This window comes from Mustela nivalis (genome assembly GCF_964662115.1).
Source record: "Mustela nivalis genome assembly, chromosome: 3".
NCBI lineage: Eukaryota > Metazoa > Chordata > Mammalia > Carnivora > Mustelidae > Mustela > Mustela nivalis.
In genome coordinates this window covers 2,921,462-2,947,838 of record NC_139022.1, presented here as the reverse complement: position 1 = coordinate 2,947,838, position 26,377 = coordinate 2,921,462, and the positions used below count along the sequence as shown (strand labels likewise).

The 26,377-nt window shown below is 36.5% G+C and overlaps 1 pseudogene across 1 annotated transcript in view; it reads left to right on the top strand.

Annotated features, from left to right (window-relative positions):
- LOC309861946 (olfactory receptor 6F1-like) overlaps positions 1–26,377 on the top strand; it is a 300,844-nt pseudogene that overhangs the window by 175,013 nt on the left and 99,454 nt on the right. The gene's annotated exons all lie outside the window — the stretch shown is intronic.

Sequence of the window (26,377 nt, the reverse complement as noted above, 5' to 3'; positions counted from 1 at the left end):
CTCTAATTTATTACCAGCTGGTCTTAAATAAACACTTCATTGCCAAATCCAGTCCATATACGCAAAAGATTTTTTTTTTCCTTTTTATTATCTGTTCGGTGTAAGAGTCTTTAAATACATAGCCCAAAGTGGAAACTCCCATTATCAAATCTAAAGATGGTTCTTCTCACCTGGGCACAGTCTGTACCTTTTGTCCATGATGTCTTTTCCAGCACATGACTTGTGTGAAATTCACAGTATAAAACTCTCATTGGGTACTGCACAGTTCATTTCTTCATTCACAAATTTATCCTATAACAAGGCACTGAGTTGGGTAATTTTAAAAGTCTTCCATATTGTTTTTCAGGATACCATGCCTTCACTTCAACTTCTATACTTCCAGACCCCTATTCTTGATACAATCTTAAAAATGTTCTACCATATGCATATTTTGTTTCTGTTCATTCACCCAATTGGAGAGACCCTTGTTGGTACATATTGATCTATATAGTTAATGCACAGGAGAATACGTTTTGTGAATGAATTATCATATGACATAAAAAATCACATAAATCAAACATGGGGCACATGGGTGGCTCAGTGGGTTAAAGCCTCTGCCTTTGTCTTGGGTCATGATCTCAGGGTCCTGGGATTAAAGCCCCACAATAGGCTCTCTGCTCATCAGGAGCCTGCTTCCCTCTCTTTCTCTGCTTGCCTCTATGCCTACTTGTGATATGTCAAATAAAGAAATAAAATATTTTTAAAAATCACATAGACCAATGAAACATGAACAAGAGTCCAGAAATAAATCTACAGATATATTATTAATTTTTATAAAGATGCCAAAGGTACATAATGGAGAAATGATAACTTCTTCAACAAGAATACTGGATATTTACATGCAAATGAATGACAAGTGTTTGGTGCAAGATCTTCAACTCGCTTCTTCCCACAGACACAGCAAATCTAAAACTACACATGGAATATTGCCTCTGAAAGTGACCTGAAAATTGAATAAATAAAGCCTCCATATAGGATAAAATTATTCATTGAGATAGGAAAGGGGCAGAAACATAGGTTCACCATGGAAGAAACTACACCTCATTGTGATGTGTCACAATCAAGAGGGATGTCAAAAATACAGAACTTTCACTAAGGGGTGAGGGATTCAAGCCCTATATCAGGTATCTTAATTCATATATTCTGCAAGAAAAATAAGTCCCCAAATCAGTAAACATTGACAATCAATGGAGATTACATTCAAGAAAGTTATAAAACTATAGGAGCCCTTAATGGGCATTCAGGAGGACTCACTCAAGTTAAAACCAGCACAAAAACACCAATTTGAAAAGTGCATAGATCATACATAAGGAGACACATTTGCTAACCTTAAACTTCCTGCCACAAAGGAAACAAGAGGGACTCTCCCTGGGAACTAAGAGAGTAGAAGTAACAATTTTGTTATTTCAGGTTTCTTTACCAATACTATTACTAATAAGTGATATTTTGGAACTCTGCCTCTAACCTACTAACATCAGTGGTTATGCTCTGATGGGAGCCCACCCACCAATATAGCATAGCAGCAAGATACACTTAGCCCTGCCAAGCAAGGAACAATCCCCATCGACCAAGGCAGAGCACTAGTCCTATAATCAGGCAGGGACTATACCTGTCACCAATGTGCCAGAGCATTCAAAGTCTTCTCCTGCATTCCAGTGGAGTGCCAAATGTGCACACCAAAATGCCACAGTGGCTACCCTGCCTTTAAGAATGGAGTGCAAACCTCCCACAAAGGAAAAATATTAATATCTGGTTTTGGTGGCCAAGAAATATTGCACTTCTAGGCCCTATGGGACATCTCTTACATATGGACACTACTTCAAGAATGAGAAAGATACCTTACATACCTCTTAATAGAAACAAACAGGCAGAATGAGGAGATAGGTATATGTTCCAAATAGAAAAGCAAGAGAAACAAATACTAAATGAAAGAGAAAGAAGTATTGTACTTGATAAGAAATTCAAAGTAATGGTCATAAAGATACTCATTAAATTTGGTAGAAGAATAAACACAGTGAAAAATTCAACAAAAAAGGGGGAAAATTCGAAAATACTAAACAAGTTATATAAACTAAAACACACTAACATGTTTTAAAAGAATACTGGTAGAAGTAGAATGATGCAGCAGTGATCTGGAATACAATAATAATACCTATCCAGACAAAAGAGCAAAATTTAAAAAGAAACTTAAAAAAAGTGAAAATAACTTAAGGGAACCTTAGGGTATCAACTGGAATAACATTCACATTATAGGGATCCAGAAGATGAGAGAAATGGCCAGAAAAAAAAAATAGTAAAGAAATTGTGGTTGAAGTTTTCCCTATCTAGGGAAGGGATCAGATATCCAGCTCCAGGGATCCCAGAGAATTCCAAATAAGATGAAATCAAAGAGATGTATATCAAGTCACATTATATTTAAAATGGTAAATGTTAAGGATAGGGAGAAATTTCTAAAATCAGCAAGAGAATACAACTTGCCACAAACAAGGCAAACCACACTACATTACCAGCAGATTTTTCAACAGAAAGTTTACAGAATAAAAGAAAGTAGCATGAGATTCAGAGTTCTGGGGAAAAAAATCTGCTAAGGAAGAATGATTTGCTCTGCAAATTTAACACTTGGAAATAGAGACATTAAGAGCTTTCTAGAAAAGCAAAAGCTAAAAATAACATCACCACTAAACTGGCCTGCAAAATATTAAAGGGATGTATTTATGCCAAAAGAAAAGACACTATATAATAGTAAGGAAACATAGATAAGTAAAAACCTCACCAAATTAGCACTCTTTAACAAAAGTAGTAGATCAGTCACTTATAAACCAAGTGTAAAGGTTTAAGAAGTAGTAAAATTTGATAAAATTACAATAATTAGTAAAGGGAAGCATAACAATAATAATGGAGAAAATGTGTCATTTAAAATAATAAATGGGAGGAGTATAAAAGGAAAGCTTTAAAATATGTTTAAAATTAAGGTGTTATCAATTTGGAATAGACTTATTTACATAGGAAAACTACATGAACCTATTGGTAAACACACACACACACACACACACACACACACCCCTTAAGGTCAATATCCATAAGAAAATGAGAGCCCAAGAATAAACCCAAAGTTCATGATCAAAAATTTTATGGAAAATCAGACTTCGCCACTTTCCTTATGTAGATCCACCAGAAAATGTCACCAGAGAACATGCATGTTTAGAGGGGAGTGTGAGGGTAGACAGAACTTTCTTACCACAAGAGGAATCTGTTTCTCACATTATCTGATGCTCCAATTATATAATTTGACTGAAAATTTCCATGAAATTTCTGCAGCTAACATCCACCACATAGAAACTGATAAGTACTATCTTGAACAAGAATTTGAATATCCTGTCTTTTCTTTCCAGAATGGGGGCGGGGGAAGTAAACTAAAGTCCATATGCTTGTCACAGAATTGTTGAGGATTAAGAAAAGCCCCTCAATGGGAGAAATACTATAAATTTTCACACCAAGAAAAAGTTATATATCATAGAAGGCACTGAATTAATGTTTCACTGAATTACTTATCTGGACCAAATCCTTCACTTTACAAGTGAGGAATGTGAGATCTATGACTTTTAGAGATCAATGAGCATCATGCTGATGGAGCAGAGATAGAGACCCTGAACACCTGAGTCTCTATACTGTACTCTGTATTCTGTCACAGTGTCAGTTCCAGATAATCCAGTCTTTATTTAAAATTATTTGTTGGTAATATTCATGTTCAACAATGAAAAACATATTGAGGAAAACTTCTTTCTATGACCTACATGGGTATTTTCTCAAAAATACTTAGATATTATCCTAATCTCCCATCCTTCACATCCAAATACACCTTCTGGGGACTCATGTGCTTCAAAGCCCTAATTAGTTTGCCCAAGGTTACAAGTAGGAAATGGCTAAATTCCTACACAAAACTCAACCTAGTGGTATGGCTTATCCTTGGTGATCATTACCCACCAAGAAAGATTTCATTTCAAATAGAGAGTATGGCTACACAATTCCTTAATAACCAAAATTTATTACATATGTTGGAATACTAACAGGAATAAGGAGTGATGACTTTTTAAATTTAAATTAAATCAGCCAACACAAAGTGCATCATGAGTTTAAGATTCATCAGTTTCCTAGAAAACACAATTATCATCACATCACTTGTCCTCCTTAATGTGCATCACCCAGTTACCCCATTCATCCATCCTTCTCCCCTTAATTTTTTCCCAATATGTAGGAGTCTTTCATGGCATATCTCTCTGATTTCTTCCCATTCAGTTTTCCCGCCTTTCCCTTACAGTTCTCTGCACTGTTTATTATATACTACATATGAGGAAAACGACATGAAAATTGCCTTTTTCTGATTGACTTATTTAACTTAGTGTAATACCATCCAGTTCCATCCATGTCAATGTAAATGGTGGATATTAATCCTTTCTGATGGGTGAATAATATCCCATTGTACAAATGAACCACATCACACACCAAGTGATGTGGCACATATTTTCATATGTCTGTTGGCCATTACTATGTCTTTGGATAAATATCTTTTCATGTATTCTACCCATTTCTTGACTGGGTTCCTTGTTTCTGGGGTGTTGAGTTTGATAAGCTTTTTATAGAACTTGGATACAAGCCCTTTATGTAATAAGAAATTTGCAAATATCTTCTCCCATTTGATATGTTGCCTTTTAGTTAGTTGACTGTTTCCTTTGCTCTGCAAAAGCTTTTTATCTTGGTGAAATCCCAGAAATTCATTTTTCTTTTTGTTTCCCTTTTCTTTAAAGACATGTCTTCCAAGAAGTTTCTGTGGCTGAGGTTGAAGTGGTTACTGCGTCTGTCCTCCTCTATGATTTCAATTGATTCCTGTCTCACATTTAGGTCTTTCTCTATTTTGAATTTACCTTTGCATATGGTGTAAGGGAGTTTGTTTCTTTTGCATGAGACTGTCACTTTTTCCAGCAGAATTTATGGAAAACAATGTCTTTTTACCACTGGATACTCTTTCCTTATTTGTCAGATTACTTGATTATAGAGTTGAGAATCCATTTCTGGGCCCTCTGTTCCATTCCTTTGATCTATGTATCTGTTTTTATGCCAATACCATGCTGTTTTTATGATCACAGCTTTGTATTATATCTTGAAGCCAGGGATTGTGATGCCACCAACTATGGTATTCTTTTTCAATATTCCCCCTTATTATTTGAGGTCTTTTCTGTTTCCATAAAATTTTAGTATTGTTTGTTCAAGCTCTGTAAAAAATGTTAATGGTATTTTTATATGGATTGCATTGAAAGAATAGATTGCTCTGGGCAGCATAGACGTTTTCACCATGTTTATTCTTCCAATCCATGAGCATTGAATTTTTTCCCCATATCTTTGTGTATTCCTCAATTTCTTGCATAAGTGTTTTGTAGTTTCTAGAGTATGGATTTTTTACCTCTTTGGTTAGGTTTATTTCCTGGGTATCTTATTGTTTTTGATGCTATTGTAAATGGAATTGATTTCTTAATTTCTCTCTCTTCAGCCTCAGTGTATAGAAATGCCACTCATTTATGAGGATTGATTTGGTATTGTGCCATGTTGGTGAGTTGCAGTATGTGTTCTAGTAATTTGGGGGTGGAGTATTTTGAGTTTTCTACATAAAGTATACTGTCTTATCTGTATGATGCCATATTTTTTGCCAATCTGAATGCCTTTTATTTATTTTTGTTTTCTGATTGCTTAGACTAGGATTTCTATTACTATGTTGAACAAAAGTGGTGAGAGTGGGCATCTTTGTGGTGTTCCTGTCTTTAAGAAAAAAGCTCTCAGTTTTTCCCATTGGGAATTATATTCACTGTGGGCTTTGCATAGATGGCTTTTATAATATTGAGATATGTTCCTTCTATCCTTACACGTTGAAGAGCTTTGGTCAAGAAAGAATGTAGTATTTTGTCAAATTATTTTTCTGCATTATTTGAGATGTTCATATAGTTATTTTCCCTGCTTTTATTAATGTACTCTATCACACTGATTTCTTTGTGAGTGTTTAACTACCCTTTAATCCCAGGCAAAAATCCACCTTTTTTTTAGTGAATAATACTTCTAATGTATTGTTGGATCTTATTGACCAGGACCTTGTTGAATATTTTGGCATTCATATCATCAATGATACTGGCCCGTGAGTCTCCACTTGTAGGGTTCTTTGTCTGGTTTTGTGATCAGGATAATGTTGGTCTCATAGAACTAGTTTGGAAGTTCCCTTTCCATTTCTATTTTTCAAAAACAGCTTCAGTAGATAGGGATCATTTCTTTTTTAAATGTTTGGTAGAATTCTGCTGGGAAGACATTTGTCTCTGGACTCTTGTTTCTTTTGGAGGGATGCTCATTATTGACTTAATTTTCTACTTAGTTATTGGTCTTTTCAGATTATTCAATTCTTCATGATTCATTTTGGTATTTTATAAGTTTCCAGGACAGCATCCATTTCTTCCCGTTTGGTTAATTTGTTGGAACATAGCTGCTGATAATACTTTCTAATAATTGTCTCTATTTCCTTGGCATTAGTTGGGATCTCTCTGCTTTCATTCATTATTTTATTAATTTGAGTACTTTCTCTTTTCTTCTGGATAATTATGATAAGAATTTGCCTATCCTATTCCTATTAATTCTTTCCAAATAGCAGCCTCTAGACCTAAAGATTTGTTCCACTTTTTTTTTGTTGTTGTATCTATTTCATTAATATCTGTTCTAGTTATTATTTCTATTTTCCTCCTTGGTTTAGGCTTTTTTGCTGATCTTTCTACAGATCCTTCAGGTGTAAAGTTAGCTTGTGCATTTGGGATTTTTCTATTTATTTTTAGAGAGGTTTGAATGTCTGTATACTTTCATTTAAGGAACACCTTTGCATTATCCCATGGATATTGAACTGATGTGTCTTTATTTTCTTTAGTTTCCATGAAATGTGTAAGTTCTTCTTTAATTTTCTGGTTGACCCATTCATTAATTAATGAGATGCTCTTTAGCCTCCAAGTGTTTGAGGTCCTTCCAAAATTTTTCTTGTGATTGAGTTCATTTCAAAAGGCTGTGGTCCAAAAATATGCAAAGAATAATCTCAATATTTGGAAACAATTAAGACCTGATTTGTTACCTAGTATGTGGTCTATTCTTGAGAACCTTTCAAGAGCACTGGAGAAGAATGAGTATTTTGTTACAGGATGGAATATTCTCTACATATCTACAAAGTCTATCTGGTCCAATATGTCGTTCAAAGCTTTTATTTCTTTGTTGATCTTCTGTTAGATGATATGTACATTGCTTTGAGTGGGATTGAGGTTTCCTACAATTAATGCATCAGTACCTTGGTTATTAAATGGTTTATATAATTAGTTTATCTTAGCTTGGGATACAGACTCTTACAATTTTTAGATGTTCTTATTAGACAGGCACTTTAAGTATGTAAGTTCCTCTACATCTCTTACTATAATCTTTGGTTTAAAATCTAATTTGTCTAACTTGAAAATTGCTACCCCAGCTTTCTTTTCAGGTTGTTCACGATGGTAAATGATTCACAGGGGCAAACTCTTATTCTTTGTGTCTGCCTTTTGGTCTCTTTAATTTGGGGACAACATTTTTCCCTGTGATATCAACTTTCTGATGAACCTAATAAGAGTTATTCATTTTCAGTTTCTTCTTCTTCTTTTTTTTTCTTTTTTCTTGATGTGAGCATGGGAGTGTAGGCTCTGAAGCTCCTTAGGTGCCAGATTAGAAATCAGAATTTCTGTATATACCAAAGAGGTAACTGATCTATACTCAAGGAACTACAGAACAGGCATTAAAAAAAAAAAAAAAGACACAAGTGAGACAACATGGCGGGGAAGTAGGAAGAGGCACCTTTTCAACCTGTACCCTAAAGTGACCTAATTACCTACCAAAGAACTCCTATCACCCATGAAATCAGCCTGAGATTAGAATTATACACGTCTGGATCTCTACAGGGGCAGAAGACACCAGTGGGCAGGTAAAGCAGAGTGGGAACATCGGACTGATATCAGATGCTAAACAAAAGGGGGAGGGAGACACCACAGGTCCATTTGGGCTTAACCTTCTCTTTTATATTCCCTTTCTTTCCTGTATCTTATTCTCTCTCTCTCTTTTTTTCTTTTTCTTTTCTTTTTTCTCTCATTTGGGTGATGCAGAGAGTGCCCTGCATCTGGGGACCAGCATTAACTTGGAGACAGGTTGAAAGCACTCCAAAAGAGCAAAGGATCTTGGGGGGGGGTTGTGGGAATAGGGGTAAGGACAGGAGCTTAAGTCCCCAGACCCAGGGCAGCCTCCCCTGGTGCTGAGCCAGAGGGAGTGCAGTGGAGAAACCTAGGTCTTGGTCCCTGAGCTGCCCACATGCCAGAGATTGCCTGGTATCTTGCTCCTGTGAGGGTCTGGGAGCCACACCAGAGGGCAGAACGCAGAGCCCTGCTACAGAGCCTAAGACACGAACGCCCATCACCCTCCCCTGAAAGAGGTGCACAAAGGCCCCCTTGGCGCTCATAGACCTGCGCCATTGTTTCAGAGCCTGAGAGGGGTGCCCCAAACTCTCCCTTGAGAGAGGTGCTCAAAGGCAAAGCCTGGTGCTTTAGGACCTGTGCCCCGCTCTCAGAGCCTGAAACGTATGTGTGACTATAAGCCTTTCCTAAGAGAGGTGCACACAAGTTGGGTGCACTTAGACCCAGAAAGTCCAGGCACTCCCAGCCCGGACCAGCGGAAAAATATCAGCAAGAAATTGAGGCTTGGAACCTCTCTGGCTGTCCGGAGCTGTCCAGACAGCCGTCGCTGCCATGGTTTTGGGTACAAGCAGAGGATTCTGCATCCCCAGGGACCGCGACTTGGAACCTGCTCTGCCAGAGGCCAAGAGGGAATTTATATGGGCTCTGCAGCCAGACTGAGGCTTCTCTCTGAGAGGAAGGTCAGGGTGCAGTTTGCTTTCCTTTAAACCTACAAAACCATCAAAAGTGGTCAAGGTGAGAGGAAGAAAAAAAAAAAGTGAACATACATAAAAACCTCCAGAGAACAAAAGCCTGAAAAATCCTGTTTCCTCAGATCTCATCCCCTTGAGGAAGGCGGGAGGACTAAACTCAGGGAACATCATTGACTGAAAACCAACCCGGCAGACCCCACCCCAGAAAAACAACCAGAAAGAAAAAATAAAATAGATAAAATAAAATAAAATAAAATAAAATAAAAGACTACAAGAGAACCACCATCACTATTTCATAGGACAACATTTATTTATAATTTTTTTCCCACTATTATGGCTCAATTTTTTTATATAGATAAATTTTAACCTATTTACCATCACAGTGAGCTGTCCAGGACATCAAATTTCAAAATAACCTTACACCCTGAACTTTGTAATATGTACACCTTCGTTTTTCTTTTGCATATCTATTTTTAATTTTTTTTATTTTAGTTTTGTTTAGTCTAGTTTATTCAATTTTATTTTTATTTTCTAATATTCATATAGAGGTAAACTTCAAAGTAATCCCCTTTCACCAATCAATACTAACCCCTATAGGTAAACCAATTTTTAATCACCCTTTATCCTAGGCAAGTTGAATCCTGTAACAATGATAATAAGATACATCCGGGAAGAATCAAAACAAACTTCCTCGCCCACACTGAGAATTTATAACCACTCTCCCATCTTTTTCTTCCACCAGTGTTTCTGTGTTATTGTGTTTATCCTGATAGTATATAAATATTACACTTGGGGTTATTTTTGATGAGGTTCTTCCTTTATTTGCATATATATATTTTTTCTCTTGTTATATACTTTTATCAGTCTTTTTGTTTGTCTGGTTTTGTTTGCATAAACCTTACCTTGAGGTCCATTTGGGCTTAACCTTCTCTTTTATATTCCCTTTCTTTCCTGTATCTCATTCTCTCTCTCCCTTTTTTTATTTTTCTTTTCTTTTTTCTCTCATTTGGGTGGGGAATCCTGATTGTGCATAAGTGTTCCAGGGTGCACCTTGACTGCACCATGGTTGATACTTCCAGCTACATCCATTCACTCATCTCTCACCAAAATGACGAGGAGGAGGAATGCCCAAAAGAAGAAAAATACAGAGGATAGACCTTCTGCAACAGAGCTAATGGCTATCAACATAGACAATATGTCAGAAAGAGAATTCAGGCTAACAATTATCCAGGCAATAGCTAGGTTGGAGAAAGCCATGGATGACAAAATGGAATTGATTAGGACCAAGCTGAAAGCAACCAGACAAGATGTTCACAATATTAGAGCAGAGCCAAAAGCTACCAGGGATGAACTTCACAATGCTCTCAATTAGTTCCAATCTAATCTAAATTCTCTCAAAGATAGGATAACTAAGACAGAAGATAGAATTAGTGATCTGGAGGACAAACAGATAGAGAGAAAAGATCAGGAGGAAGCCTGGAACAAACAGCTTAGAAGCCACAAAAACAGAATCAGGGAAATAAATGATGCCATTAAACATTCCAAGGTCAGAATTATTGGAATCCCTGAAGGGGATGAGAAAGAAAGAAGTCTAGAAGATATACTGGAACAAGTCCTCCATGAAAATTTTCCCAATCTTGCGAATGGAACCAGCGTTTACATACTAGAGGCTGAACGGTCTCCACCCAAGATAATACATTCCAAAAAAACATCACGACACCTGATAGTCAAATTGAGGAATAATAATTGTAGGTATAATTTCTTGAAAGCCTCTAGGACAAAAGAGACTCCTTACTTACAGAGAAAAGCCCATCAAAATAACGTCAGACATGTGTAAAGAGACCTGGCAAGCCAGAAAGGGTTGGCTAGATGTATTCAGGGCACGAAATAGGAAGAACATGCAGCCAAGAATACTTTATCCAGCAAGACTGACGTTACAAATGGATGGAGAGATACAGAGTTTCCAAGACCAGTAAGGCTTAAAAGACTATGCAAACACCAAACCGACACTGCAGGAAATATTAAGGGGGGGTTTTATAAAAGAGGAAAAATCCTAAGAATAGCACTGAAAAGAAATATACAATCTGCAGAAAGAAAGACTTCAAAGGTAACTCGATGTCAATAAAAACATATCTATCAATAATCACTCTCAATGTGAATGGCCTAAATACACCCACAAAAGTACACAGAGTTGCAGATTGGATAAAACGACAGGACCCAACCATATGTTGTCTACAAGAGACCCATTTTGAACCTAAAAATACACCCAGACTGAAAGGGAAGTGATGGAGAAGCATCTTTCATGCCAATGGGCCTCGAAGAGGGGTGGGGTAGCGATTCTCAAATCAGATAAATTAGATTTTAAACTAAAGATCATAGTTATGGATACAGAAGGACACTACATCATTCTTAAAGGGACTATCCACAAAGATGATCTAACAATTGTAAATATCTATGCCCCCAATATGGGAGCAGCCAATTACTTAAGAAAACTGTTAATCAAGATAAAGAATCATATTGATATAAATACATTAATAGTAGAAGATCTTAACACACCTCTCTCAGAAATAGATCATCGAAGCAGAAAATTAATGAAGAAACAAGAGCATTAAATGACACATTGGACAAGATGGACCTCATAGATATATACAGAACATTCCACCCTAAAAGTACTGAATACTTATTCTTCTCAACTGCACATAGAACCTTCTCCAGAATGAACCACATACTGGGTCACAAATCAGGTCTCAACTAATACCAAAAGACAGATTATTTCCTGCATATTCTCAGATCACAATGCCTTGAAACTGGAGCTCAATTAGGAAAAGTTCAGAAGAAACTCAAACACCTGGAAGCTAAAGACCACCTTGCTTAAGAATGCTTGGATCAACCAGGAGATCAAAGAATAACTGAAACAATTCATGGAAACCAATGAGAATGAAGACACTTCAGTCCAAAACCTATGAGATACAGCAAAAGAGGTCCTAAGGGGGATATACATAGCCATCAAAGCCTCCCTCAAAAAAAAAAAAAAAAAAAAAAACTGAAAAATCCAGAACACAGCAGCTGTCTCTACACCTTAAAGAACTAGAGAATCAAAAACAAATCAGACCAACTCCACACATAAGATAGGAAATCATTAAGATTAGAGCTGAGATCAATGAGGTAGAAACCTGAGATAGAGTAGAACGTATCAATGAAACTAGAAGCTGGTTTTTTGAAAGAATCAATAAGATCCATAAACCATTGGCCACACTAATCCAAGATAAAAGAGAGAAAGCTCATATACATAAAATTTTGAATGAAAAGGGAGAGATCACATCGAACACCAAGGAGGTAGAAACAATCATCAGAAGTTATTATCAACAGTTATATGCCAATAAGCTAAGCAAACTAGATGAAATGGATGCATTCCTGGAAAAGTGTAATCTCCCAAAATTGAACCAGGAAGAAATCAACAACCTGAATAGACCAATATCTAGTAATGAGATTGAAGCATTGATCTAAAACCTTCCAAAAAACAAGAGCCCAGGACCTGATGGATAACCTGGGGAATTCTACCAAACTTTCTAAGAAGAAATATCACCTATTATCCTGAAGCTATTTCATAAAAATTGAACCAGAAGGGAAACATTGAGACACTTTCTATGATGCCAGCATTACCCTGATCCCCAAACCAAGCAAACACATTACCAAAAAGGAGAATTTAAAATCAATATCACTGATGAATATGGATGCTAAGATTCTCCACAAGATCCTAGCAAACAGGATCCAATAGCACATTAAAAAGATTATCCACCATGACCAGGTGGGATTCACCGTTGGGCTACAAAAATGGTTCAACATCCTCAAATCAATCAATGTGATAGAACAAATTAATATAAGAAGAAATAAGAACCACATGGTCCTCTCAATGGATGCGGGAAAAGCATTTGACAAAATCCAGCATCCGTTCCTAATTAAAAATCTTCAAAGGATAGGGATGGGGGAACATTCCTGAACTTCATCAAATCTATCTACAAAAGACCCACAGTAAATATCATCCTCAATGGGAAAAAGCTTGCAGCCTTCCAGTTGAGATCAGGAACATGACAAGAATGCCCACTCTCACCACTCTTGTTCAACATAGTATTAGACGTCCTAGCAACAACAATCAGACAAGAAAGTGAAATAAAATGTATCCAAATTGGCAATGAAGAAGTCAAACTCTCTCTCTTCACAGATGACATGATTCTTTATATGGAAAACCCAAAAGAATCCACCCCGAAACTACTAGAACTCATATAGCAATTCAGCCACGTGACATTATATAAAGTCAATGTACAGAAATAAGTGGCTTTCTTATACACTAACAATGAAAATACAGAAAGGGAAATTAGAGAATTGATTCTATTTACTATAGCATCAAGTAGCATAAGATACCTGGGAATAAACCTAACCAATGAGGTAAAGGATCTGTTTTCGAGCAACTACAGAACACTCATGAAAGAAATTGAAGAAGACAAAAAAAAAAAAAAAAAAAAAGGGCACCTGGGTGGCTCAGTGGGTTGGGCCTCTGCCTTCGGCTCAGGTCATGATCTCGGGGTCCTGGGATCGAGTCCCGCATCGGGCTCTCTGCTCAGCAGGGAGCCTGCTTCCTCCTCTCTCTCTCTCTGCCTGCCTCTCTGCCTACTTGTGATCTCTCTGTCAAATAAATAAATAAAATCTTTAAAAAAAAAAAAGGAAGACCATTCCATGCTCTTGGATCAGAAGAATAAACAGAGTTAAAATGTCTCTACTGACTAGAGGAATCTATACTTATAAATGCCATACCAATCAAAATTTCACTGGTATTTTTCGAAGAGCTGGAGTAAATAATCCAAAAATTTGTATGGAATCATAATAGACCCTGACTCGCTAAGTAAATGTTTTAAAACAAAAATAAAACAGGGAGCATAATGCTACCTGATTTCAAACTTGACTACAAAGCTGTGATCACCAAGACAGCATGGTACTGGCATAAAAACAGACACATAAACCAGTGGAACAGAGTAGAGATTCCAGATATGGACTCTCAAATCTATGGGCAAATAATCTTTGACAAAATGGCAAAAAATACACAGTGGAAAAAAGACAGTCTCTTCAATAAATGGTGCTGAGAAAAGTGGACAGCTACATGTAGAAGAATGAAACTCGACCATTCTCTTACACTGTACACAAAGATAACTCAAAATGGATAAAAGACCTCAAAGTGAGACAGGAATCCATCAGAATCCTAGAGGAGAACATAGACAGTAATCTCTTCGATATCAGCCACAACAACTTCTTTCAAAATATGTCTCCAAAGGCAAAGGAAACAAAAGCAAAAATAAACTTTTGGGACTTCATCAAAATCAAAAGCTTCTGCACAGCAAAGGAAACAGGAAAACAAAGAGGGAACCCATGGAATGGGAGAATGACAGTACATACAAAAGGTTGATATCCAGGATCTATAAAGAGCTTCTCAAACTCACCACACACAAAACAGACAATCACGTCAAAAGATGGGCAGAAGATATGAACAGATACTTCTTCAATGAAGACATACAAATGGCTATCAGACACATGAAAAATGTTCATCATCACTAGCCCTCAGGAAGATTCAAATTAAAACCACATTACACCAGTTAGAATGGCCAAAATTAGCAAGAGGGGAAACAACATGTGTTGGAGGAGATTTGGAGAAATGGGAACCCTCTTCCACTGTTTGTGGGAATGCAAGTTGCTGCAGCCTCTTTGGAGAACAGTGTGGAGATTCCTCAAGAAATTAAAAATAGAACTTTTCTAAGACCCTGCCATTGCACTCCTGGGTATTTACCCCAAAGATACAGATGTAGTGAAAAGAAGGGCCATCTGTACCCCAATGTTTATAGCAGCAATGGCCACGGTCGCCAAACTGTGGAAAGAACCAAGATGCCTTTCAACAGACGAATGGATAAAGAAGATGTGGTCCATATACACTACAGAGTATTATGCCTCCATCAGAAGGGACGAATACCCAACTCTTGTAGCAACATGGCCGGGACTTGAAGAAAATATGCTGGGTGAAATAAGTCAATCAGAGAAAGGCAATTATCATATGGTTTCATTTATTTGTGGAGTATAACAAATACCATGGAGGACATGGGGAGTTAGAGAGGAGAAGGGAGTTGGGGGAAATTGGAATGGGAGTTAAACCATGAGAGACTATGGACTCTGAAAAACAATCTGAGTGTTTTGAAGGGGCAGGGTGTGGGAAGTTGGGGTACCAGGTGGTGGGTATTATAGAGGGCATATATTGCATGGGGCACTGGCTGTGGTGCAAAAATAATGAATACTGTTATGCTGAAAAGAAATAAAACATAAATTAAAAAAAGATATTATGTATTTATTTGGCAGACAGAGATCTCGAGTAGGCAGAGAGGCAGGAAGAGCATGGGGGTTAGCAGGCTACCTGCTGAGCAGAGCCTAATGCTGCGCTCAATCCCAGGTCTCTATGATCATGACCTGAGGTGAAGGCCTCAGGTCTGAGGTGAAGCCAACCAGATTCTCCAGAAGATTTCTTTTTAAAATTAACTTTATTGAAGGATAGTTGATATGTGAAAAAAAAAGCACATGTTTAATATATACAGTTTTGATTTGGGACATTTGATGTTTTGTTTTCTTTGATAAGAAGATCAATGAGTTACAGCCACAACAGGGAGGTGTAGAAGGTTTGTTCAGGAAAACAACGGTTATTTCTCACATGTTCTTAGAGAAACCATCGCAAAGACACTTCCTCTGCCTTTATTCATGTAACCCCAAAGACAGGGTGTCAGGTAAGAAATTTGGGAGCCTAAACAGTGGGAAGGCTCTTTGGCAAATATCTTTATTGGGATGAAGGTGGGACACATAAATAAAAGTCCCTAGGCACATAAATAAAATATCACTAGGTCCTCATCTAAAGAGAGAAAGAAGTGATATTTGTGACAAAGTCCAGCCTTATCACAGTGGTGCATGTGGTCACTTGGGAAAAGGGCACCTAAACGTTTTTGTGGACATACTGAGTTAGCAGGCATATGAAGTATAAAATTTACAACACAAAAGAAAAAAACTGTTTAATAATCATCACAATCCAGGCAATCAATATATCTATACCTTCCGTAAGTTTCCTCCTATTATGCTGTTTTATTTTTTTATCATTTTTAAAGTGTTTAATTCAATTTAGCTAACATATATTGTATTATTAGTTTCAGAGGCAGAATTTATTGATTCACCAGTTGCATATAACAAACAGTGCTCATTATATCAAGTGACCTCTTTAATGCACATCACTCAGTTACTCCATACTCCCACCCAACTCTTCTCCAGCAACCTTAAGTTTGTTCCTCATACTTGGGTCTCTTGTGTTTTGCCTCCCTCTCTGTTTTTATCTTATTTTAGTTTTCCTTACCCTTTCCCAATATTCATCTGTTTTGTTTCTTAAATTTCACAAATGATAGAAATTATTTGGTATTTGTCTTTTTCGGTCTCACTTGTTTTGTTTAAACTAATCTCGGGTTCCATCTACTTTGTGGCAAATGGTAAGATTCCATTCTTTTTGATGACTGAGTAATATTCTATTAAATATATACCACATCATCTTTATCCTTCATCTGTCTATGGACATCTGGCCTCTTTACATACTTGGGCTATTGTGGACATTGCTGCTATAAACATTAGGGTGCATATGTTCCCTCAAATCACTGTGTTTGTATCATTTGTATAAATACCCAGTAGTGTAATTGCTGGATTGTATGGTGACTATTTTTACCTTTTTGAGGAACCTGCATACTCTTTTCCATAGTGGCTGCACCAGTTGGCATTCCCCTGTTGTGGTACTAGGGTTCCCCTTTCTCAACATTCTCATCAACACCTGTTGTTTCTTGAGTTAACTTTAGCCATTCTGACTGGTGTGAGGCAGTATCTAATTTGAGCTGTGATTTGTATTTCCCTGATGTAAGCATTTTTACTTATCTATTGTCCATTTGTATGTTTTGGAGAAATGTCTGTTCATGTTTTCTGCACATTTCTTGACTGGGTTTTGTTTTATTTGTTGTTTGTTTATTTATTGTTTGTTTTCTTTCTTTTTTTTTTTTGGTTTTCTTATTTTTTTGTGTTTTGTTTTTTCATATTGAGTTTGATAAGTTATTTATAAATTTTTGATGCTAGCCCTTTATCTGATATATCATTGAGAATATCCTTTCCCTTTCCATAGGTTACCTTTGTTGGTTGACTGTTTCCTTTGCTATGCAAAAGCTTTTTATCTTGATGAAGGTCCAGTATTTCATTTTTCATTTTGTTTCACTTGCCTTTGGAGACATTTCTTGGAAGAGGTTGCTGCAGCTGATGTCAAAAATATTGCTACCTCTGTTCCATAGTATTTTATGGATTCATTCCTCACATTTAGCTGTTTTATCCATTTTGAGTTTCATTGTGTCCATGTTGTAAAAAAGTGTTCCAATTTCATTTTTCTGCACCTTGCTGTTCAATTTTTCCAACATCATATTTTGAAGAAACTGTCTTTTTCTTTTTCTTTTCTTTTTGTTTATATTCTTTCCTGCTTTGTCAAAGATAGTTGACCAAAGAATTGAGCATCCCTTTCTGGGTTCCCTATCCTGTTCCACTGATTTATTATGTGTTTGCTCTTGTGCCAGTACTATACTCTATACTCTCTTGATAATTACAAATTAGTAATACAATTTGAAGTCTGGAATTGTGTTACCTCTAGGTTGTTTTTTTTCTTTTGGGGTGTGTGTGTGTGTGTGTGTGTGTGTGTGTGTGTGTGTATCTGTTTTACTTGTCCTTTTTCAACATTACTTTGGCTATTCAGGGTCTTTTCTGATTTTAGAATTGTTTTACAAACATTAGGATTGCTTTTCTTTCAGTTCTATGAAAAATGATGATGGTATTTTGATACAGATTTGCATCGGATGTTTAGATTGTTTTGGGTAGCATAGACATTTTCACAAGATTTGTCCATCTAATCCATGGACATGGAATATATTTATTTTATTTTATTTATTTATTTGACATACAAAGATCACAAATAGGCAGAGAGGCAGGCAGAGAGAGAGAGAGGAGGAAGAAGACTCCATGCTGAGCAGAGAGCCCAATGCAGGGCTTGAGCCAAGAACCCTGGGATAATGCCCTGAGTCAAAGACAGAGGCTTTAACCCACTGAGCCACCCACCTTCCCCACATGAGTATTTTTTCCTTTTTTTGTGTGTCATCCTTAATTGTTTTCATAAGTGTTCTGTAGTTTGCAGAATATAGATCCTTTCAGCAATATAGTAGCTAATGGGTTCCAACAGTACATTAAAAGATTATTTACTACTTTTATTTTATATTTAATATGTGTGAGGTAAGAATAAGAGGTATAACTCACCTTCAATAATTTTAAGTGCATGATACAATATTGTGAAGTATAAGTCCAATGTTGTTTCGGAGCTCTAGAACTTATTAGTCCTTCCAACTATAAAGCTCTACTTATTTGAAAATAAAGGTGAAATGTGATGCAGTTTTTATTAGTGAATTTGGTAAAATTCTCTCATGTTAGGAATATTTCAGGATTATTGACCATGGTAGTCAGGAAAAAAATCTTGGGGTGCCTGGGTGATTCAGTTGGTTAAACTTTCAGCTCTTGGTTACAGCAACAGTCATGGTTTGTGAGATCAAGCTCCATATGGGGCTCCATGGTCATCAAGGTGTCTGCTTATTCCTCTGACCCTCTCACCTCTCATGCTATCTTTTTCTCATTCTCTTTATCAAATAAATAAATAAAACTATGCAAGATATAGGAGAGACTTCTGGTATTAAAGTAAACTTCTTTCTACTTCTATCATATTTTCCCTCCTGAAAATTTTTGTTCCTTAACACTTGAAGGTTGTTTAAGAGCAAAGGTCTCATCTTCTATGACTTGTTCAACTCAACAGGGGTTGTATAGATGTTCCTACGAATAGAACTTTGGCCCACACAATCGTTGTGTTCCTTTGGATGCTAGTCATGAGATGTGTGATGGTCTTGTGCAGTTAGTTGAAGGCAAACATTCGCCTGTAAACAAATGGTATGGTCACAGGTTTGGGGCTGAGTCATCAAATTTGGTTAATACTATCAGGTTATGAACCAAGTATATGATTTTTCTCTTCCCTACATAAAAGGACCTTTGGCTTAATTTTCCTATAATGGGATTAAGCAACACATATCTATCTCATATTCAATATAATCCTTCCTGTGTATATTGATGGGAAGGATTATGTAGTGGGGAAATTTGTCATCAGAACCTAATGGTTGGCATATTCACTTAAAATTCTGATAATTTGAGAATAAGAGAAATACCTCTTATGGTCTGGAGACTCCCATGTGACATTTAACACATGGCAGTCAACAAACATTCTTTTTAGTAATAGAAATATCTTTATATGTCCTAGTGTTGGGGTGACTGTATATTGGGCTTTCTTTCTTTTTTTTTTTTTTAAAGATTTTATTTATTTATTTGAGAGAGAGACCATGAGCAAGGAAAAGGTCAGAAAGAGAAGCAGACTCCCCATGGAGCTGGGAGCCTGATGCGGGACTCGATCCCGAGACTCTGGGATCATGACCTGAGCCGAAGGCAGTCGTCCAGCCAACTGAACCACCCAGGCGTCCCTTGGGCTTTCTTTCAAGGTGACAACTGTGTGTTTGGCTAAATCCTTGATTTGTAATTTATATCAATAAAGATGTCTCCTAAGACCAATAAGAGATAAAACCATTATGAAACCCGATGTCTATTATTAGGTATGCCCTAATTATGAGGAATCACTCACAAGTAGGAAATGACTTGTCCTGGGAGATAAGGACATCACCTAGTTCATTATCCTGGCCTATTATAAGGAAAGGGATTCTGTCCATTATCTCCATAACTCTGTAGTTAACCTCATACAATGGAGTATACCTTGACTTTTAAGAAAAAGTTTTGTTTCTAAGCCACTTAAGATTGATTAAGATGACAGCTGGATTACACAAATCTTTCGAAGACCATCCCATTGTCCAGATTTTTAAATAATCACATGACCATGGAGTCTCTTTTATTCTCCCACAGAGTAACGAGGGAGATTATCTATATGTGAACTCTTTTGGAAATCCTTTTGAAGTTAACCTTAACTTGTCTAGCTTAGGGAAATAACAAACATTTAAAGACAATCTAAACTAGAATCTAACACCCATACAGATACATTATTGAAACACATTTTTGTCTCTAAATTTACCCTTATTTCTAGAGATAGCCAAATAAGAACTAATTTGTTTGTGAAACAAGACCAGTTCTAATATAATTAGCCTATTTACTTACATAAGTTCAATAAGAATACTGGTTGATTATATGGATCATTTAAAATCTGCTTTGCTGGAACTTTTCATAAGGAATCTCTAGATTGAATTTTATAAAATAGGTTCTTGAAACCAGAGACAAGCCAAATATTTGTAATCAGACTTGCCAGCAATACCTTTAAAAGGTGTATTCCTATTCCAGAAGTTGACAATATAACCCCACCTGCCAGGAATTGACATTTTTAATCACCTTGTCAGACTGCTGGGAACTCCATAACAAACTATCTGGACAAATTCTCAAGGGGCTATATTGGCTTCAAAAAGCCATGCAGTCCTATCCAAATCTATGCAGGTCTCTTTTTTAACATTTCAGTCAAAGTCTTGTAATATAACCAGTGTTTCCAAGGGTGTCATGTTGCCCAGAGAACACATTCTCATGGAACTTATGGAAATAAATATAGCTCTCACGGAAGAAAGAATATTCACTGAGAATTTCTGAATTCTGGAGAGTTTAGGTAGGGAGAAAAGATAAATGCTTCATTATATTCACAAAGGAATATTTTATCATTTTCCTTAACCCATTCAGCATGATGTTTTCTTATTTATTTTTATTTTCTTTTTATAGAAGTATTACTTATATATTTTCTATATTATTTTATTATTTGCAGCTAATCAGCTTATAGTACATCCTTACTCTTTGATATAGTGATCAATGATTCATTAGTTGCATATAAAACCCAGTACTCATCACAACATGTGCCTTCCTTAATATCAATCAAACCCTCAGTTTGTTTCCTGGAGTCCAGAACCTCTCATGGTTTGCCTCCCTCTCTGATTTCTTCCCATTCAGCTTTCCCTTCCTTTCCCTGTGATCCTCACTGCTATTTCCTTTATTCAAAATATTAATGAAACCATACAATAATTGTCTTTCTCAGCTTTACTTATTTCACATAGCATTGTAGCTTACATTTTCATCCATGTTGATGCAAATGGTGTGTGTTTGTCCTTTCTTAAGGCTAAAAAATATCCCACTGTAAATATGAACACCAGCTCTTTTATCATTCATCTGTTGAAGGGCGTTTTTGTATCTTCCCACACTTTGGTTATTGAGGACATGGCTACTATGAATATTGGGTGTTTGTGCCTCTTTATTCCCATTACATTTGGATCTTTGGGGTAAATACCAGTTAGAGAAATTGCAGGGACATAAGATAGCTCTATTTTTAATGTCTTGAGGAAACTCCATAATGTTTTCCAGAGTTGACATATCAGATTGCATTCCCACCAACAGTTTAAGAAAGTTACACTTTCTCCAAGTCCTTGCCTACCCTTGTCATTCACTGTATCATTAATCTTGGCTGTTCTAACTAGTGCAAACTGGTATCTCATTGTGACTTTGATTTGTATTTCCCTGATATCTAATGATGTTGAGCATTTTTTACTGTGTTACTTGGCCCTCTATATGTCTTCCTTCTAGAAGGGTCTTTTCATATGTTCTGCCCATTTCTTGACTGTTTTGTATGTTTTGTATTTTGGAGGGTGTGTTGAGTTTGATTACTTCTTTATAGATCTAGGATACCAGCCTTTTATATGAAATATCATTTGCAAATATATTCTTCCATTCCATGAATTACCTTTTAGGATTTGTTAACTGTTTTTTTTTTTTCTGTGAAAAAGCCTTTTATCTTGATGAAATCCCAAAAGCTCATTTTTGCTTTTGTTTCCCTTGCCTGTAGAAAGCTTATATTTATTATGTTTAAATGCAGCTTTCCCATTAGTTTTGTAGATTCCTACCCAGGTATGTTTTATAAATATGTACCTTATTTTGTCAAACATCCTTTCTATGAATCTCCTTGAAGTCAAAACACATTTTGCAAATGAATAAAAAAAAGATAAATGACAAAAATATTTCATATGACTATGGTTAAATATCTGATATATCAGTTTCTTATGATATAATTGAAGAGGAAATGTGAGTATTTCTGGGACACACAATATTTTAATAATTCAAGTAATTGCCTTTTATCAGGACATATAACTACAGAAAATTCATATTTTTTCTAAAAGAGTTACAGCATTTTCCCATACAATGCAACCAAGGTTTATCACTATTGTTCTGATAATGCTGTCCAAAAAAATTCAGATACCAAATAAACAAATATAATTAGTAAAAACCACTTCACCTGGGGAAATCTGGGTGGCTCAGTGTGTTAGGTGTCTGCCTTCAGCTCAGGTCATGATCCTGGGGTCCTGAAATCTGCCCCACATTCTTTTTTTAGTATATGTGTTGCTGAAGCGAGCACCAAGCCCCACATTCTTCCTCTCCTCCTCACTCATGTGCTCTCTCTCATTATCTCTGTCTCTCTATCAAATAAATAAATAAAAATATTAAAAAAAGACTTCACCTACCATGTAATTATTTTAAAGTTTGTTAAAAACCTCAGAACATTTAAAGCACATGCTTAAATACTATTACATTATTATAAATCTAATATTTATAATTAACCAGGCGATAATAAGAGATTCTATGGGAAATCATGTATTTGTTAACAGCACTTAACTCCTTCAACATTGAGAGCAGTTTGTATTTATTTATTTATTTATTTATTTATTTATTTATTTATGTAGGCTTTATACCCAATATGGGACTTGAATTCACAACCCTGAGATCAAGAATTGCATGCTTTACAACTGACCCAGCTTGGTGCTCTGAGGAGTTTTATTTCTCTTTAGTAATAAAAGACCTGATAAAGAGGAGACATAATAAGCCTTTTTTTTTTCCTGTATAGACAAAGAAAGGAAACAAAGGGACGAACAACAAACAAACAAAAAAGACATGTTTTACTGGGTAGAAAAAGAAAAATGAAAATTTCTTTACATTTTCTTATCTAGAGAAGACTAGTGATTGAAAGAAACTTTTTTATGGTGAAAAGCAGAATTTTAGTCTTATACCAATGTACATTAAAATCCATTAATTTAAACCAAACGCTTTTTTTAAATTTTTTTAATTTTTTATAAACATGTATTTTTATCCCCAGAGGTACAGGTCTGTGAATCACCAGGTTTACACACTTCACAGCACTCACCAAAGCACATACTCTTCTAAATGTCCATAATCCCACCCCCTTCTCCCAAACCCCCTCCCCCCAGAAACCCTCAGTTTGTTTTGTGAGATTAAGAGTCACTTATGGCTTGTCTCCCTCCCAATCCCATCTTGTTTCATTTATTCTTCTCCTACCCATGTTGCAAACTCTTAAGCACAGATAACAATATTTTCTAAAGGCTTACTTTACAAAATTTATACAGCCTTCTTTTATTTATTTATTTATTTATTTTTAAAGATTTTATTTATTTGTCAGAGAGAGGGAAAGAGAGCGAGCACAGGCAGACATAATGGCAGGCAGAGGCAGAAGGAGAAGCAGGCTCCCTGCCAAGCAAGGAGCCCGATGTGGGACTCGATCCCAGGACGCTGGGATCATGACCTGAGCTGAAGGCAGCTGCTTAACCAACTGAGCCACCCAGGCGTCCCAGCCTTCTTTTTTTTTTCTTTTTGTTTTTCAGACTGATATTGTAGGACATTATATTGAAATATTTTCAGTTAAGATTGAACAATTTGCGTGTGTCTGTATGGTGTTGCATAATTAATATATTCCATATAGCTTTCCTTTTTATTCAAAATTTATCTGAAGTATTTTCCCACAAAAGAAACTGTCTCATTTTAGGACAAAATTACCTTTTTAAAATATCACCCTTAAACAATGTATTCTTACTGGAAAAGACTTTATTATCTAATGAATTCAATCTAATTGATTATTTAACTTAGCAAAACTTCAAAGATTCAGGATACCAAATATTTGGAAATGTATTAATTTTTTTTTCATTTACTTAATCTACTTGTTTTTTAACTATTATCCATGAAAATTTTGAGACAGACAAAATTAGCCATTATTTTATTCATCATCTTAATAACGAATTGCAGTAGAGTCCCATGAGCTTGCTTAATCTTTAACAAAATTTGGAAGAATGGAAGTTTTGTATTCAATGCTTATAATTCTAAAGACATGTCTACCTTAATTAAGCTAACAATCTTTAATTGAAGTACAAATATGTTGCATCTGGGCCCACCTAAATGTTAAGCAATTTGTTCCCAAGTATCAGTTTTTACCTGGGGTACCTATCGGGAAAAAAAAAGTGGGAGTTTATGTCTAAAGGAACCCTTGGGACCCAACGACTTGATTAAGTATGTCCTCCAGGTGACCATCATAAAGAGGTGGACCAATAACTTCGGGTGTCCTTTATTCCTTGATAACAAGCATATTAGGAACAACCAATGACACTGGAGGCATGGAATATGATATAGGGGGTAGTTATGCAAGCTTCATGCATAGTGACGCAGAGACAGGAGGGGAAGTTGGAGGCAAAGTATGTGAGGTGCCACCAGTAAGCCTGTAGGAGGATGAAAGTCCCTGAGGGTTAAGAAAGTGTACTCTGAGTCTTAAAACTGGTCAGATCAAACAAGGGAACAGACACACACTTTATAACAACAACAACAACAATAAAAACACTGCATATTGGCAGCCCATATTGGGATTGAGAAGACAGGAAAGCTCCCTGGAACAAAAGGAGTTTTAGCAGTTGCTTGGGGATATTTCTTAAAGTCCCTATCTTGAGGTAGATTAACCAGTTATTTGACTCTATTTATCATAGCTATTAAATCTGGAGATGAAAAAGAAAGAAAAGCCCAATACAACAAGAGCCAGGTAACATTCATTCAGTTCTCTGAAAACATATTCAGTCCCTGACACATAAAAGAGCTTTGCGCAGTGGCAGTATCGTAGGCAATGAGGTTTATCCGAGGTGCGATTATTGCTAACTGACACATAAAAGAAGAAGCCAACAAAGAGAAGATAAGTGATTCAGGAAGATAGAGGGAGGCAGGTACAGTATCTTGTTAGCAACCATTTTTTTTTAAGATTTTATTTATTTATCAGAGAGAGAGAGAGGGGGAGAGAGCGAGCACAGGCAGACAGAATGGCAGGCAGAAGCAGAGGGAGAAGCAGGCTCCCTGCCGAGCAAGGATCCCGATGTGGGACTTGATCCCAGGACGCTGGGATCATGACCTGAGCTGAAGGCAGCTGCTTAACCAACTGAGCCACCCAGGCGTCCCTGTCAGCAACCATTTTACAGGAAATATAAAGTGGGAACACATAGAAAACATGACAAATCACAGGTGACTTGGTGGATAAATAGAAGTAGAAGTGTTCTTGCACCTGAACTGATGGTGGCTTGAGTGGTAGATTGTAAGGAGATCACTTCCTTAGGCCATGTCAAGTAGGATGGGCAGATCAGCATTTTGGTATTGAACCAATTGTTCCTCACCATATGGGATTTTGATCCATTTTCCCTGACACCTACAAAAATATTCTACCTTATAAACAGTATTGAAATTTAAAAACCCTCTAATGGGCCTCATTTAATCATCCTCTAGAGCACACCAAAGCTAGGCATTATTAGAGAAGATAAGGTGCTTCTTTAAATCCTGCTGTCCAAATTGACTCCAGTGTGTTAGGAGACAGCCCAGAATGGATTCCTTTGGGACAGAGTGAATTGATCCTATAGTAAATCCCCGCAAAATAAGGACAGCACACAAAACCTAGGAGTTCTTTACCAAAACACTCCTCAGCTGCCAAATGGCATCGCCTCAAGAATATCACTGAAGTGTCTTGTGGTTTAGAGAGCTGGAAGACACCCTTCTTGACCACTGTGACACCTTTGTTCTTGCCTGAGAAGTGATACCAATTTCCCTTCACTTCCCTCTTGCATCCTAGGCTACAACATTTGCTGGTGAATGGAATGACTGCCCAAAGATTGGGACATTCTTTCTATTTTGAGGGAGTCAATATATTTGGTAACTAATAATGATACCATTTGTGAGCCTCAATGGGTAATGGTCCTAGCTTTTGTGAAGGAGGGTCAGTGATTTTATATTATAATACACATGATATTTTAAAAAATATTTTATTTATTTATTTGACAGAGAGAT